Source organism: Thermobia domestica, chromosome 13, assembly GCF_964235325.1.
Source record: "Thermobia domestica chromosome 13, izTheDome1.hap1.1, whole genome shotgun sequence".
In the NCBI taxonomy this organism is placed as follows: domain Eukaryota; kingdom Metazoa; phylum Arthropoda; class Insecta; order Zygentoma; family Lepismatidae; genus Thermobia; species Thermobia domestica.
In genome coordinates, this window is record NC_137466.1 from 23,431,673 (window position 1) to 23,450,033 (window position 18,361).

The 18,361-nt window shown below is 34.7% G+C and overlaps 1 protein-coding gene across 1 annotated transcript in view; it reads left to right on the forward strand.

The window, feature by feature from the left end:
* The window catches only part of LOC145669143 (uncharacterized), a 125,305-nt gene that overhangs the window by 25,089 nt on the left and 81,855 nt on the right, over positions 1-18,361 (forward strand). The gene's annotated exons all lie outside the window — the stretch shown is intronic.

The window sequence follows — 18,361 nt, forward strand, 5'->3', positions numbered from 1 at the left end:
TTAAAATTTTATTGGCAAGTGATCATGACTTCAGTAGTTGGCGCCAATCCTACGGCGTCTTTGTTAGTGTGAATTAAACGTGAAGGGAAACGCAGAACCGAGCTCCGAAATTTAAACCAGAAATACTGAAGATCAAAGCTCAATAAGGTAAGTATTAGAAATTATACAAAGCAGAAGGAAATATTCAACAGAAACATTGAACTGAAAGAAGAAAATACATTTATTATTTAAAATAAGAGCAACCAATCGGAAATTAACAACAATGGACAGGAGCCGGCATGTTTAGAAATAGGATCTAAAGAAGAAGGTGCATAGAACCAGTGTTTTTTTCTAATTTCTTAAAAATTCAACTAAACTAATTTTAGGAGATTTTTGTCCCCAGTGATTTTCCCTCTCGGTTTTAAAACTTGACCAGTCTGTTACGTAGTCTGCTAACAGTGATGTCAATTTAGCCTATTTTTTGGCTAATCTAGCTTATTTGGAGAGGCATTTAGCCATAGAAATCGACGAAATGCTTATAGTCTTAAATATAACTTATTTTATGAAACTCTTTTGCCCTTTTTAGCTTTTTCTTAACCGTTAAATTAACTCTAAAAATATTTTTTCTTTGAAAATAAAGTGTAATTTTTAAAGTAGCCTATTTGTCATATATTATCGTATTAATTGATTTTTCTAGACAGCGGATGATTATTATGCAACACTTCTTTCTCATTCTTCTTCTTCCCTTCCCCCACAGATTTACCACTACTTAACAATACTTGCCGACTCAAAAAGAATTTTAATGTTGCTCCCGTTATGGCCCCGTTTGCTACTTTTTAATTATTTTAATTTTCGCATTTTATTGCAAGAATGGAAGTTTTCTTAACAAATTTACTAAACTGTTCGGTTCTTCAAGCCACAGAGATTGATTTTGCTTAATGAAGGAAACAAATAGGATATCTAATTATCTTGAAAACTCTCAATGCAATCATGATCATTCATGTTGGTGTACGGAGAAATAAGAAATGTTTGTTTGTATGGACCTGCCGAACGAAGTACTACGGAAAATTGGGACAATGGCAGTCTGCACAAACACAACCCATCCACAATCCAACAATGGTACGTCCAGTTCGAGCGCCTCGACTAGCTCTCACGTCAGCGATAATTACTTATTTTAACTGATAATGTGGCTGTTGAATTTCAAAATCAGATGAGTTGTTGATGGATTTGATTGTATATCAAAGTCATGTATGTTGCTTGTTAGTCCTCTGCGAATAAAATTCAACATTTTAAATTTTACTTACTTATAATCCTACACACAAAAAGGGGTTCAAAATCTACAATGTGGGTTATAGGTTAGCAGTTCAAAATCTAGCAATTTTTTTGCGTAAAAAAGCTTATTTCTGAAGGCTATCTAGCATATTTTCTTTAGAGGTTGTTGGCAACACTGCCTGCTAACTTAGATTGGTACCGTATTTTATGTTGTAGGGTTAGGTCAAATGTCGGTATATAATATATTAATTTGTGTTAGAATGCTTTTTGACATGCAGTTGTAAACCTTGTTTGGGAGTTCCTTAGTGAAGTTTAGGAAGTACAAACTTTTGTGATTTTTCTTTCCCATATAAGAGCCGAAAACCAATAGTCAAATATAGTCACCTAAAATTCGATAGTTAGACTATTCAATCAATTTCGAATGTGTAGGATCCCATGAGTTGAGGATATTTATATCTATGTAGATATATATATATATATATATATATATATATATATATATATATATATATATATATATATATATATATATATATATATATGTAATTTCTGTATGTGACAGCATTTATTAATGAGTGTAAACGTCAGCGGCGTAGCATACGGGAACGCCAGTATGCCCGGCATCCCCTGTTAATAAGAAAAAGTACGTATTTCATTATATATAAATTGTTTGCTTCCAATTATCACAAATATTTCCACTGCAATCTTCTGAAATCTGCAATCTTGTGCTCTCTCGCCTTACTTTGACAAGCGGAACCTACGCATGCGCGTCACTCAGATGCACATTCATTCTTTCCTCTTGTATGCTATGTTCCTTGGGCATCCAGGCATTGGGGTTTTCGTCTGCTTTCTGTCGAATGCGCATGCCCAACTATTTGCTTTCTCGCTCCTCTTCACTCCTTGCAACTCTACATTTTGCTTTAGATATAAGCTGGCATATTCTCAAGTATTTCCAACTCTATCTATTTTGAACTAAGCTATAGTGTCAGTACGGAACGTACGAGTGCTAACTGCAATGAAATAGAACAAAACAGAAATGGCTAGTTCAATGCCTTTTTGAAGCACGTCGGTTATGTAAATAATACTATAAAAAGAGTTATGCTTTAATAAGGTACAACTTTATTATGTTTTTCAAACTCCGAGTATTTTTTGGAACAATTATTTAAACAATTTGTTGTTTGAATAATAGTCCGAACAATTTTTTTTAACAGTTGTTTAAAAAATATAATGAACCATTCATAATTGATTTACAAAATGGCAAAGCTTACGAAATAACATGAAAATTAATTCTATCACAGAAAGAGTTTTAGAGTACAGGTGAAAGACTTTTAGTACATTTATATGGGAAATATAAAACCCCAATGCCATAATGATATGAAGATACAGAGCAAGAAATTACAGATATGAAAAAATATAAGCTATTTATGCATTATGATCTTATGAATCCGTTAAATAATGGATATTCTATACATGAAACATTTTTCAAGAATGAGCCGTTAAAATGAATTATATTTGAAAATTTATAAGGGAAAATTTATGTTTAATTAAGATAAAAGATTTCTTCTAACTTGTGTGAAGGGAAGGAGCTTAAGATACTAATCGCATTGCCTCTTTGTATAGCTAGGCTAATGCGTTGTACTAAAAATTGTTGGCTTCTGGCGTCGCCTGATTTAGTAATCAAATTGGAACCCAGTTCTTTCAAAAATTTGTGAGCTTCTTTGCTGAAAACCCCCATAGTTTCAGTTGCAAAAGCAACGAAAAGATGCTCTTCTTTCAGTTTAGAATATTTGGAGTGTTTTCTCTTGCAGGCCACTTCAGCTGCACTACCTGCTTCGTTTTGTGTTGATGGCAAATAAGATGGTGCAAAGGTATCCACGCATGTGACATCCCATATCAACCGTTGACCCATATTCCATGGAGTTAGGGTAATTCCATCTGGCCGCTTTCCATCTTCTCGAAACATTCCTGGTGGGTCCAAAATGCTTGGAAAATCAATGCTCGCCAGTGTTCGTTTTATTATGTTGTTCAATTCACCATGGCGTACTAATCTTCCTCCACTTTTAGTACAACTTAGTGCGTGTAACCCTTTTTCATCCATTCTGCTTTGGCATGTACAAGTAAATGTATGGCAGATATTTACCCCCAGACGCAAAGCTACACATATTTGAAAAACTTTGTTATCTAAAAAGGTTCCAATTGTTTTAGATGGCGTGGCTTGCAACCAAGCACCGGTCTCTTTCTAATCGTAATTAAATGCTTTATGCTTTAATCGTAATTAAATGCATCGTAATTGAAATCGTAGTTAAAGGCAAACTTTTAATCTTCATCACAATACATAGTATAGCCAGTGGCGTAGCAAGAAACTCTTTGAGGAGCTCATACACACAAGTATAAATATAAAGCATGATGTAGAATCACGGTCACCGATCTGGTAGGCCAAGAGAGCCAGCACTCCCCGCTCCTCGCAAAGATTGCTTGGGCCCTTCAGTGTCTGGATGTCTGACAGCAAAATAGACTCACAGAAACAGCCCCCTGAGTTGTTTTAAGTGCTTTCTACATCTTCAAATGATATACTGTACGTATACACTCAGGCCATATTCACGAACGGGCGTCTGAGCTCCGGACCCAAGATGACAAATTTCTAGGGGCAAAGTATATATATATATATATATATATATATATATATATATATATATATATATATATATATATATATATAACGAGATTGAAGTATGGTATGCGGAGGAAGAGAAAGAAGCTTCCCACGAAAAAGAAATAAAGGGAACTAACTATGAGCTGAGACAATTGCTTATTAGCTTCTAACGTAATCCACGCATTTGTTTTTGTATGCCACACTACCCTAATTGGTGGCCTGGCCCCCCTAATTTTTTTTATAATCCTATATTTCCTCGGAATCCTATATTTCCCCTCGTATTGCTGATTGCAGCAGTATTGTATCGCAGAAGTGATTAACTTTGGCATCCCCATTTCGGAATACCACGTTACGCTACCGGTAAACGTTGTAGATATATTTAATAGCGACGTGATATTTATGTATTCATTGTAGAAAATTTTTATATCTGTATATAAATACGGGCACACTACACCGGTACTTGTATTTAGTGCTTTCTATATTAACTGCATACCCGTGCATCTTCTGTGTAATCACCAAAATCCTTGATATTTAACCGAAGACCCATGTACTTTATTTTGTTGAGCGAGAGGTTAGTTTTCTGTTATCGCGAACCCTGACCGAAGGTAAACAACAGTAGTAATGGAGTCACCTGAGGGCACTTTTGCCCCTGCTCCCCTACCTCAGGACCCATGGTCTCTGGCCCGGAGTCAATGACCTAGCGGTACTTAGGACCGCCCCTATAGATTTTGGCAGGGGTACATTGGCCCACCCCTAAATTTTGGCAGGGGTACCTAGGACCACCCCACTTAAAATTTGGAAATTGCCAAATTTAAAAATTGGGTGTGGTAGCCTAGGACTACAGTATGTACCTCTATTAATATTGGGGTCTATCTCGTTCCTTTTCATGGGTAAAAAATTGCCAAAAATTAAATTTCGGGGTTTTTTGACCTAATTTATTCCCTTTCATGAGGTATTACCTTATATGGTTATATGGGAGTGTACAGGGATCCATTTCCTTTTATAAGACATTGGTATATTAATGTACCCCTTTAAATTTGGGGAATAGTACCTTGGCCTACTCCCTAAATTTTGAAAGTTGCGCAATTTAAACATTTGGTATTATAGTATGGGACCCTAATATGTATCATGATAAATTTGGGTGGTCAACCTCGTTCCCTTTCATGGGTAATAAATTGCCAAAAATTCAAATTTCGGGGGTTTTTGACCTAATTTATCCCCTTTCATTTGGTGTTATTACCATATATGGTTATATGGGAGTGTACAGGGGTTCATTCCCTTTCATAAGACATGGGAATATTAATCTCCCCTTTAAATTTTTGGGAGGGGTACCTTGGCCCATCCCCTAAATTTTGGAAATTGCCCAATTTAAACATTTGGTATCATAGTACTGGACCCTAATATGTATCATGATAAATTTTGGTGGTCCACCTTGTTCCCTTTTAGGGGTAAAAAATTTCCAAAATATAAGCGTAAGCAATACGTTGCACCATGTGTTTGGTTTTTGGCCCGATTAATTCCCTTTGATGAGGTCCTATTATTTTATATGGTTATATGGTCATGTATAGGGGTCCATTCCCTATCATGAAACATAGGTACATTGGTGCACCCTTTAAATTTTTGGGAGGTGTACTTTGACTCATCCCTTAAAATTTGGAAATTGCCCAATTTAAGCATTTACAGGAGCTCAATATGTGTCATGATAAATTTCGGTGGTCCTTTCATGGGTACAAAATTGCCAAATTTTTTAGTACAACCACGTGTTCGGTTATTGACTCAATTTATCCTCTTTGATAGGGTTATAAGTTGTGGACGGGTATCCCCTTTAAATTTGGTAGGACCCTAAGGGTGTCAAATGCTAGTACGGTCACGTGAATGATGATTTGGTTTTGATGTGCGAATCTTTGATACGACGACGGGTCCCTGGTCAATGTTCTCTGTGAGTTAGGTGAACATTTTGAACAAGATTCATGACCATGGTTGTTGTGTTATATTGCAGAGTTCTTTAGGAGAATCTGATAACGTTGTATGTATCATATTGATGGAATTAAAAATAAAAGCACATAGATAAGCATAAATTGTATTTTATTAATTTTTTTCTGGTTTCTTCTTTTTCTTTCTTGTTACACTAAAGTATTGACAATGTTTGTATATTGAGTTGGGTTTCTTCATTAGACCTCCTCCTCTTCTTGATTGTGATGATTTGTTTCCATGTTTTGCAGCATGGCACCGGTTTGCAGAACTTCGTATTGTGAATTGTGTAAAAAGAACGAGGAAAAAAAAGATGATTAGTACATAAAATAGATTATAATAAAACAAATGCACTCTCAGTGATAAATATGGTAAAATTACCTGGAAGTTATATTGCAGTTGTCTACGATTCTTAATCGAGGGTGCTGTTGTAAACAAGTATTGAATTTCACGCAGAGATTTTCCTTGGCCTTTGCAGCACAAATAAAAATAAGCATAATGGCCACATACGGATGAACCAAGATTTTGCATTTGGCTATTATTATATTTATAATACATACAATCAAATTTTAAGAATGGAACATTTTCTACTACTTAAGGAGGAAGGCCATAGCTGTCAAAATATTCCCCAACACCACGATTATCAATATAAATTGCAATCCAATGGCTTCCTAATTTTGTGGATGGATTTGCATTCTCAATGATTGCCAGAGGAAGAAAGATCCGTGAGGGCAACTCGTCGCTTGCAAACACCCCGGTAAAATGATTTCTGAATAATGGACTACCACTTAAAGCACTAGCTAATTGTAATGTATTCATCATCGTGAATGGAAATGATACATAACGCATACGTACCTTGTAATTTAAAAGTCCAGGATAATGTTGCGCTGGTGGTCGATCTCTAGGAGTGAGGAAAACTCCCCATACACAATACAGTTTGCCGGTGCTGCTAATTTCTCTTGGAAATAAACTTCCAATCGGATGGTTCCATGTCGTTGTAAATTCCAATAGTGACGATCTCCAGCAGAAGAATCGGAGGTTAGGTCAAATACAAACAGTGTATATCAATTCTTGTAGTCGGCTCTTGAAATTGTATTTCCATTACTGGTAAAATGTGTGCCAGAGCCTGAGAACAATGTGTGGTACGATGAAATGTAGAGATTCTCTTCAAAGCTGGTTGCAATGGTTTTGAAGGTACAGCTTTTCCATCCACGTACAATGTAAAGAAATGAATGTTTAGATGTTGAAATTCAAATGGATTGCTGATAATAGTTCCACTGGATGCTTCATTCGATGTAAATCCTACAATAATACGATTTGGCAATGTTCCCATAAACAGGTTATCAAGAGTTTTGGATTGTATATCCTTCGGGATGGTAAATGATTTTATTTGAACCTTTGTCAGAGGATACTTTTGTCGGTGTAGATTGTAAAATTTTGTTGTGTGCCAATTTGACACTGGGGCTAATGCTGACTTTTTTCACTTGCAACGATGCATCTACAATATTGAGTTTTGCATTGACACCACTTTCACTGGCCATGAGACAAAAGTTTGGTTTCGCAGGAATAAGTTTCACACGTAATTCCACTGCATGAATTAAAAAATTATCTTGATGAAAAATGTCACAATCAAGATGTCCAATCACACCGAATTTCATACTTTGTTTTGTCAGTTTATAGCGTTATTGAAATCCTTTGTTCTCACTGGTGGTTGCGTTCATATGACCAGCCGTGTCTTGAAACCACATTGCTGTTTGTAAATGTATATTTTTAGCTCCGTCACTATAATTGAGCAGTTTTTCCAGGTACGAACGATATGGATGATTATGTGACGGAAATGAATTCAGTTTATTGTTCAAGTAGATTTGTACTTCACTTAACATAGCATTTAGGAAGTCATTGACAGGTGCAATTGCTTTATCCGTTTCGGTGAATGTGGAACTATCTCATTTCGCAATTTGTGCTTGGATGTACAATAAAGTTTATGGCATATCAATATATTCATCACTGCTACCACTCACTACAAATTTTATTGGTGAACTAATTGGTTTGTAGCCAATAATACGATTATCCAGAACACTGGTTTGCGTGGGTAACGTTGAAAAAAATGTCCAATTTAGTTTTTTCACATTCACAGGATTGATGATGCAAGAAAGCCATCGTTGAATTAATCAAAAGTATCTAGTGACGATGCCAATCATCTTTTTTTCTTCTTATGTGATAATTTACGTCTCTTCGCAGGATTGATGATGTTGTTGTTCGTTGGAAGGTCAACCTCAAAATGAGAGCAGTCGGCCCATTTTCGTTTATGATATCCACTTCCCAGCATTGTTTTCAACTTATTTTTAGCTTTTTCTTGTAAATTTGATTTTGCCTCCTGCATACGTTGATGAAACGATTCTTCCAGCGGTTGATTCCAGATCACAACATCATTAATCATATTGGCACCTGATTTTAATAATTCTTTTCCTACAGTTTTAGCTCTTTGCTTCACAAGTGGTAACACAGAACAAAATTAGCCACCAAGGAAACTTTCAATGCCATGTCCTGCTTGATAGGGACTTCCCACATAGACGTTGCCGATACCGGATAACGCTTGTTTTTGGTAGTATTGCAAATACAGATCAGTCATAACAACGACGACGAAAATGTAGTTTTGTACACACCGTTCCAAAGGTGAATGGCATACGATGACCTGTGCTATCCCTCATATTCATTTGTGCTCAAAATTCATTTTTTCCACCGGAACATAATGTGCAGTATTAAAGATTTGTACTGCATGACTTCCAAAAGTATGATTCACAGGATCCATGTTGACAATTCGTAGCTTCAACTATGACAGATTCAATAATGTCCCAGTACACATACATTTGTGATGGTAAACCTAATCGTACATCCGGTGTATATTGTCCCTTTTGCATATCTTTTAAATCACCTCTCGGTTCAAATCCAAGCATTAAACTAACACTTGCATTGCACAGAAGTATGGACTTCCTTATTGGGATGTCTTATGATGCATATATTATTAGTTGCATCATGAGATATAAATAAATTGGTGTCTTTATTATGTGCATTAATTGCATGAATAAGATCCCGGATATTGTTATAATAGCGTACAGGGATCGTTACAACCTTCCACGGTTCCTGATCATTACTACTTGATGATTTGTAATATATTTTATTGTTTTCATTGTTAATGTTCAGTAGAGAGTGTGGATAATGAATCTGTGCAATTACCACATCCCATTTCTGGCGAAGCTCTACACGTCGTTGTAATTTCGTTATGTATGAAATCAATGTATTTTCTGGAAAATATTCCATGGAACTATTACTGGGAAGTGTAACGTAAAAATCTTGATCAGGTTCCATTCTTCTTCTTCTTCAAAGAAGTTGCAGAGATCCACGAATTGAATGAATTAGGACATCATTTCCACTGGAGGAGATACCCTTTCTGCGACCTTTTGTTCTTGTACGTAATATTTTATCGATGAGGAACGTGGAAGGGGGTATCCGGTACTGGTTTTAATTCTCTGTAGAAAACACCATCGATGAGTTGATGATTTAAATCCTCTAGTCGATACACTGGTGGGTTTCTTGGTGCAATGGCTTTTACTCTAAATATTTCTCAAGTCCCTTGTCAAAGATACGTTTACTTTTACTAATACGAACAGTATCACCAACAGATAAATCCGTATCTTATTTTGAACGTTGTAGTTTTTTGTCGTATAAGTTATGCCGCACCTCCAGTAAATTGTCTTGAGAAACGTTTGCAGGTGCCATTTTAATACTGGAATGTCGACTTTCAATGTATGCTTTTACAAGTAAAGGCAATACTTCGATGTAATTGTATGTTTGATATTTAGTAAAGTATTTCCACATACGATGTTTCAGTGTCTGATTAAATCTTTCTGCGATGCTAGCTTTAATATCTGGATCCTTTGTTGTAACATGTTGCACGTTGTGTTTCCTGAGAAACTTTCTTGTTGGTAAATTCAGTTCCTTGATCACTACATAGCACAATTGGTTTCCTGTCCTGGAAAATCATTTCAAATGCATTCACTATATCTTCGGCACTTTTTGATTTTAGTGGTACAGCCCATCCGATCGAGTCACATCGCACATTAAATCTACAGTAATGGATCCATGTAGTTTATTATCGTTAATGTACACTGTTCCTTTATGATCCCACGTAATTGCGTCATCTTGTTTTTAACTACGGAATAATAATTCGGCTTTCTTACCATACATTTGTGGTATTGCGGCTAAAATTTATTGCTTTGTGGTATAACATTCGGAACGTCGCCATCAGGTTTCATTGATGTAATTGTAAGTGGTATTGGTTCTTCTTGTTTACGTATAACATAAAGATATTTCTGTAATATTCTATTGTAGAGATGCAAAAAAGCCGGCTTTTTTGAATCGATGGTTTTTTTCACATAAAAAGCCGGCTTTTTTGGGAAAATACGAGAATTTTCGAAATTTTGGCTTTTTGCATTTTCATGATTTTTCTTTATAAATAGCTTTCTTATAGTATATTCTATAATTAGATAAGAATTCCATGACCTAAATGTCATATTTCGCTCTAAAATTCACCATCAAGATGGATGGAGCACATGTTTTACGAATTAAAGCTAACATGAAAAATGTAGTATTTGAGGGCAATTTTAGCAGGGTTCTTATAGTATATTCTATAGTTAGATAAGAATTCCATGACCTAAATGTCATATTTCGCTCTAAAATTCACCATCAAGATGGATGGAGCACATGTTTTACGAATTAAAGCTAACATGAAGAATGTAGTATTTGAGGGCAATTTTAGCAGGGTTGATATGTTTAAAACAAAATGTTTAAAAAAAGTGTTTAAAACATGTTTAAAACAAGGGCTGTTGTTTTATTCAGTTTATTTTAAACAAATTGATTTAGACGTGTTTTTTTCGATGCTGGTTGGACATGTTTAAAACAACTAAAATATCAGATTGAAGAAGCTAATTTAATTTTCTAACAAACAACCAATCCTCCGCACGATTTGTGCACGGAGTAAATTACAAGCAGAGTTATATTCTTATTATAACAGCAATTACTGAACGAAATTCTGCACATCAGTGTGCGTATAACTAAACCAACAGAAATTCAAGTGAAGTATTTGAACATTTTTTAATTTCCAAGAATAACGGAGGTTAAACACACTATACACTATTCTAAGATCAAAATTCACAAATTCAAAACTTGGGTATTTTTTGTATCACTATGATTTCCATAATAATGAACAGTTCTCACATCATAAGCTAGAAGAAATGCTCTGACAAATACAATACAACTCATACAAAAAGCAGTGACTAGCCTACAAGGAGCAAATGACATTTTAGCTAAACAGTTTTCAAAATACATCTCTATCTGCAACATGGGTAGCTAATAATGATTAGTGTCTACGGCATAACAACACAATTAACTCTAGACACCCGCCAGGGATTTTAACAAAATTGTAGACTGACGTTCGGGGCTCTGGTGACCCCCCTAATTATCACAGTCATGAGTTATAAACCATTGGAAAGCTTATAGACCACAAATTCCAATGATGTAACATTCGTGAAATTCCCCGCCGTATTCGTAGAAAAAGAACAGACATAAAAAATCATTAAAAATATGAAAATATTGACTTTGCGGGGCCCTGGCAACCCTTGCAGGCACCCTACGCTGACAAAATGATGCTAATGTGTAGGCCACATACTTGTGAAATAATATAAGAAATGGTAGCCATTGCTGCCATTGCGTAATGAATTTGTTTTATGTAGGAAATATTGTAAAAAAAATATGCGCAGAAAAGCATTCATTGAATTAGACATTCTCTCCCCTCCCCCACTATAGTACCATGTCCATATGCAAATCATTTTTGTTGCACACATCATGTATACGAACAAGAATTATGATTCTAGACCACGTCAGTGAAATATATCTTGTGTTATATGGGACCGTCCCGAAAATAAATGTAAATTAACCAAATTTGACCCCCTCTTCCTCTATAAACAAGTACACGTACAGGTTACTATCATGTAGGGGACTACTTCATTGCTTCACATGCCAATTTTTATGGATGTAGCACAAAGGAGGGAGAAATACCCGCCAAAACCTGATGAAAAATTAAAAAAAAAAGAACATCCTCCCTCTCTTGGCCGTAAATACGTACTCCCTATATACATAAAACGCAACTGACGGAAAGAGCTTCTTCCCTCAAAAATACTTTGGTACCAAATCATCTTTCTAGCTTAATTAACGACTGAGCTATTGATGTTTGTTGTAAGAATAAATATAATTTACGTCAAAAAACAAACTCCAAAAATTGGCTAACTTTGCCCCCTCCCTGCTCCCCATATAAGCAAGAAGTACAAATACACGATATAACCATGTAGAGGACTACTTCATTGCTTCACGTAACAATTTTTATGAATCTATTCCCCAAGAGGGGGAATGGCCCCCAAAAAACTGTTGAAAAAACAAAAATAAAACATATTTACCCTACTCTCACATACATAAAATGCACACCAGCAAAAAGATGCATCTTTCAGGAATAAATTGGTACCAAAAAAACATCTTCCAGCCTTCATTTGAGGTATAAGACTAAGCCATTGAGGTTTAAAGCCCTGACACAGCAGTTGCGTCAATGGGCGTTTAAAGGTTAAGAATGCAGACGACCAGTAGAACGTAACACAAAGAAACTAAACACAAAGAAACTAAACTACATATTCTGTGAACGGAGATCGGGAAAAATCCCGATTTCTTTCTCCGAAATTGAACATTTGGGCGGATCGAGATTAGGAAAGTTCCCGAAATTTGATCTAGCGGTTGAATATAGATGGCAAGCAATACCTAAGAGTGTAAAAATGTAATATATATGCCTATTTAGATTATTGTTTTAAACAAAATAAACATTTTAAACGTTTTTTTGTTTAAAACAAAGTACTTTGTTTTAAACGTTTAAAACGTTTTAAACAAAAAAAACTTTTTAAACATAAAAACCGTTCTTTTTTTTTAAACATGTTTTTTTTTTAACCATGAATTTTAGAGGCTATTTAACTTTATTTTAACATTTGAGTTATCGACATTTTTTTCTTCTCGGGATATTTCAGTTTGTCGTCTGTGTTTCATTTCTAAGAGCTTAGTACTCTAGCTTCTAGCGCAAAAGTTAAACTTACGTTTTTCTATATATCCGTCAAAGCGTACGTTTTTCAATATATCCCTCTAACCGTACTTCCACATTTCTGTTATACTGTAGCTGTGCAACGATTTAGCAATAATTTTCCGGATACAACCTTGAATACCAATCTATACAAATAATCAGTAGCGGATTAAGAAACGTACTTTGGGACGGGTTTCTCTGATTGTTTCATTTTCTAAAATGTCCTAATTTTATTTGGGAGGAGCTTGAAGTTCATGAGTACAGGCATAACTAATACTGTATTTCGTTTCGTTTATATATTTAGCGATAATCTTCCGGATACAACCTTGAAGATTATTTTATACTGAGAATCAGTGGCGGATTTAGAAAAGTATTTTGGGAGGGTTTATTTCTTACTAATGTTTAGTTTTTCTAAACATTCGTAATTTTTATTTGACGTCAGTTTAAAGTTTATGAGTAAAGGCATAACTAATAGGTAATTCGTTTGTTTTAGACATTCTGTAATTTTGGGGAACAGGCTTCGGTCCGAAAGACCACCCCCCTAACGTTTGCCAAACCGTCACTGCTGGTAATTAGTAATAATAACGATTTTAAAACAATAAGAAATGAAGTCGGTCAACTCACAGTACACGCACTATTTCTACTTCATAGATAGAATGAAGAAAAGTTTTGTCAGAATGGTCGAATGCTGAGTTGAATCGCGGACTTCCCGATAGAAGCGCAAAAGCTCTACTCAGTCATGTTTGTTGTGCAGTTGTATTTATCTTAACTTAAATATATTCCGTAGTCCTTTTGTGTGTGTGTGTGTGTTGGTGGGATGGGGAGAGTTCCATAATGATATGAATCGTGTGAGCCAAGAACATGGTAACTAACAAATTTTCAATTGCTGAGTTATGGGGCGTTTACACTTGGTCGATTTAGTCGCACGACTAAATCGACTCGCTGCATTTGCCACTAAATCGAAGTAACTAGGCCGAATTAGATCGATTGATGTGTTCAATTATTTCACCCACAGAAAATAGAACGTCTTTCAGTTCAGTTGCCAGTCGATTAGTCGCCTTCGATCAACAAGCGATTAAGTTGAAGTCCCGTTTACACGGTCGATTAAGTTGAAAGTGACGTCAATTCAACTGAATCGAACGCAAATCGACTAAGTGTAAACGCCCCATTATGCAGCACCAGATAGACAGCAACGCATATCGCTTCGTTTAATCCCTCGTGTATAGTCTTATGTGAAAAACAGGCTTTTCGACTTTCAAAATGGATTGTGCAGCAGAAAATTTCTAATTTCTTAAAATAGTAAAATTGTGGGTTACCATGTTCTTACCTTACACCCTTCATATGTTGAATCCCTCTTGTTGAAAATACAGAAAACTTGAGGACTGAGTAAACCGTGATGGTGCTTATATAAAACTGTAGAATTTCAAGAATATACAAAACCAAAAGCTCTAGATGTGCAGCCTTTAAGTCTATTATATAAATCTAAGTATTTTTCTTATGTTTTATTTTAATTTTATTTTGTTCCAAAAAGAGGGTATGGAATATTTTGAAGTAAAAATACTACATAGAATTTTCCTACTTATTTGAGTATTTTTTTTAAAAAAAGTATTTACTTTTAGGGTTGGCTGGTTTACACCACCTCTTTTTCTTCTTTTTTAAAAAATAAACAACTGGTTTAAACAAACCAAAAAAAAATAAAAAAAGAAAAAGGGCGAAAAATGCAAATCGTGCGAATTTCATGGTGACGTTTCCATACATCAAACCATCTGCATTAGTTTTCTTTCCTTTTCACCTTTTAACCAAGGTGTCCCATGTTCAATTCTCGGTCGAACCACAACCCTTCTTTCATGCGTAAACAAAGTAGCGGTTCGGATGTAACTTTAAGCGAAAGTCTTCTCCTTGATAACCTCGGTATTACGTAAGGATGTTAAGCCTGAACATACGAAACGAAACTAAATTGTATATTTCTGCATGCCTGAATGCCTGTTGTTTTATAAAGAAGCCCAAGGTTGCTTAAATATACTGTTATAAATTGACAAAAGTTATCGATTGCCTACGTAGCTTCCAACATTAGCTTGGATTGTACTTTCAATGATATGTGCGTACTAAATTTGAAACTTAATACCTCAGTTTTAGCGTACTGATTATGATACGTTGACCTTTAAATTTTACATGCAAAGCAATAACAGGATATTTCCGTTATTGTTTTACATTTAGAGTAATGACGGGATTTTCCCGATGGCTAGGGCGGGAGTTTCTCAATTTAAGAAATTTACTGACCGGACTTCTTTAAGCTTATGTGACCTCTTCCAGCATAACCAAATTGTTGCATAATAACACCAAGGCGAAACAAACTTATTTCTGTCAATATGTAATATAAATACATAAAGCAAAATATCTAAACCCAAAAAAAAACCTGGTTTAAACCAAAAAAGCCTAGTTTAAACTCCCCCCAAAAAACGGGTTTTTGGCATTTTCAAAAACATCCATGGTTGTTGCCAACCCTGCTTACTTTTGTATGTACGAGGTTAAAAAAAATCTTATTATATACATTGGTTAATCCTTTGGAATTCATAATGTAAATATGTTGAGAAGTAAAACCGTTTGAAATATCTTTTCGAAATTCATGGTTTATTTTCGAGGTTTTATATTATTATCGGCATCAACCACTAATTAAATGACTTTTTGTGATGTAGAGAAGCGAAACAAAATCCGGTTTATCAATTTAAAGCAGAATTTTCAAAAAAGCCCAAAATTTTCCAAGCAAAAAAACGAAGCAGAGAAAACCGTTTTTTTTTCAAAAAAAACGGTTTTCTTCCGAGCCCTTGCATCTCTATTCTATTGTACTGATTCCATTTTTCTTCACTTGGATACGATGTATTCAATATAGATTGCATTTCACGATCGAGATTAGATTCTCGATTTTCACTCACACGAGATGATGATGCATGCATTCGTTGATGCATTTCTGGTGACACTAAAACCATCTTTTTGCTATGTTCCATGATGTTTATTGTTTAAACAAAATACTGGATAACACAGTTCCTCCAATAGGTGGAAGTAGTGCAGGTAAAAATCCTACTTGTTGTACTGCTAAATGTTTCTTCTTTTTATCCAATGATTTTGTATTGTCCACGAGATAGCGAAGCGTATTCTTGTAACGCTTTAATCTTGACTTCTGCGCACTTGTCAGTTGAACATTACCTTTTAAAACATTATAACAACATTCACAAATACTGTGAATTAATGAAGCGTCTGCATTCGTAATAATAGCTTTACGAATCTTGGTTTAGCTTTGTCCAGAGCACGTAGCAGATCAGCGTTTTTCACTGTAGGAGACATCGTGACAGACTAAGTCATCCTTTTCACATGGACAATTAATTTAAACATATTTTGTTGGTACGTAAACGAAATGATGCAAATCGTGGGAAAAATATTTGTACGAATCGCATTTCATCGGGTGTATCTTGTTTAAGATCCAACAGTAAATAGCCATGTGGATTTTTTGTTGCGTCTGCATAACTTTCTTGTAGAAATAGTGGATACTGAGGCATGATTTGATAACTCATATGCTTGATTTGTGATTTGTCAAATGGATTTTTAAACAACACCAAATACGAACAATTTAAACTCATATTTCTATTTGCTTTACTTTGATGAAATAAATTTTGTGTTATAAATATCACAGTAGTATTTCGATAATGCGATCCTTTCGTGAATATATCAACAATATCACTATTCACTTCTCGCGTATGGTCATCAATAATAATCAAATGTGGTCCATCTTGAGGTTAAAAATCTTTCATTCGTGGAAGTCCTTCGTGAAATTCTACTGGAACGGCATTATTGCATACACGTCTTGCCATTCTGCATAATACCAGTATATCTTACGAAATTTCGCATTGATTATTGTTGAGAGATGTGACAGTAGTCGCTTTAGAAAATAAGATTTTCCACACCCACTAGGTCCAGCAAGAATACATGTAAGTGGATTTTTCCACTGTGTATCGTGATGAACAGTTACACCTTGTTTCAAATATGATGTGTATTTAAAGCGACTTAAAATTTTGGTTTAGTTTGTAAATTCTTGCACTAACCGGTAAATGTTGGCGAGAAACGGAAAACCGTCTTTTTTATCAAATAGTTGAAAACCGTTTATTTGTTAATCGAATAGTTGAAAACCGTTTATTTGTTAATTGAATAGTTAATAAACGGATAAAGTTTGACGGTTAACCGTAAAAACGTGAATTTTTTCGACACTTTTGTTTCAAAATTTTGTTTGAAATTTTTGTTTCAAACTTTTGTTTTAAATTTTTTCGTTTGAAAAATTTTCCTTCAAATTTTTAGTTTGAAAAATTTTTTCCTTTCAAAATCCTTTTCAAACTTTTTGTTTTGAAAATTTTTTGTTTAAAATTTGAGTTTTTGTTTTAAATTATGTTTTGAAAATTTTCTCGTTTCAGAATTTTTGAAATTGTTTCGTATGAAAATTTTGTTTGAAAATTTGTTTGAATTTTTTTATTTGAAAATTTTTTGTAAATTTTTGTTTCAAAATTTGTTTTAATTTTTTGTTCTGAAACTTTTCGTTTCAGAATTTTGTTTGAAAATTTTTCGTTTGAAATTTTTAGTTTGAAAATTTTTGCTTAAATTTTTCATTTCAATTGTTTTCTTTGTTTTGAAAATTTGGTTTTTTTTTAGTTTGAAAGTTGAAAACATTTTTAAATGCCATGAATCTTGTTCAAAGTTTCCACATGACTCATGACATATGTTGTCGTATCAAAGATTCGCACATCAAAATCAAATCATCGTTCACGTAACCGTACTAGCATTTGACACCCTTAGGGTCCTACCAAATTTAAAGGGGATACCCGTCCACACCTTATAACCTTATCAAAGAGGAAAAATTGAGTCAATAACCGAATACCTGTTTGTACTAAAAATTTGGCAATTTTGTACCCATGAAAGGACCACCGAAATTTATCGTAATACATATTCAGGTCCAGTAAATGCTTAAATTGGACAATTTCCAAATTTTAAGGGTTGAGTCAATTTACCCCTCCCAAAAATTTAAAGGGTGCACCAATGTACCTATGTTTTGTATTAGAGATGGACCCCGATACAAAACCATATAACCATATAAAGTAATAGGACCTCATCAAAGGGAATCAACCGGGCCAAAAACTAAACACGTGGTGCAACGTATTGCTTACATTTATATTTTGGATTTTTTACCCCTAAGGGTATGAGGTGAACCACCCAAATTTATCATGATATATTAGGTTCCAGTACTATGATGCCAAATGTTTAAATTGGCC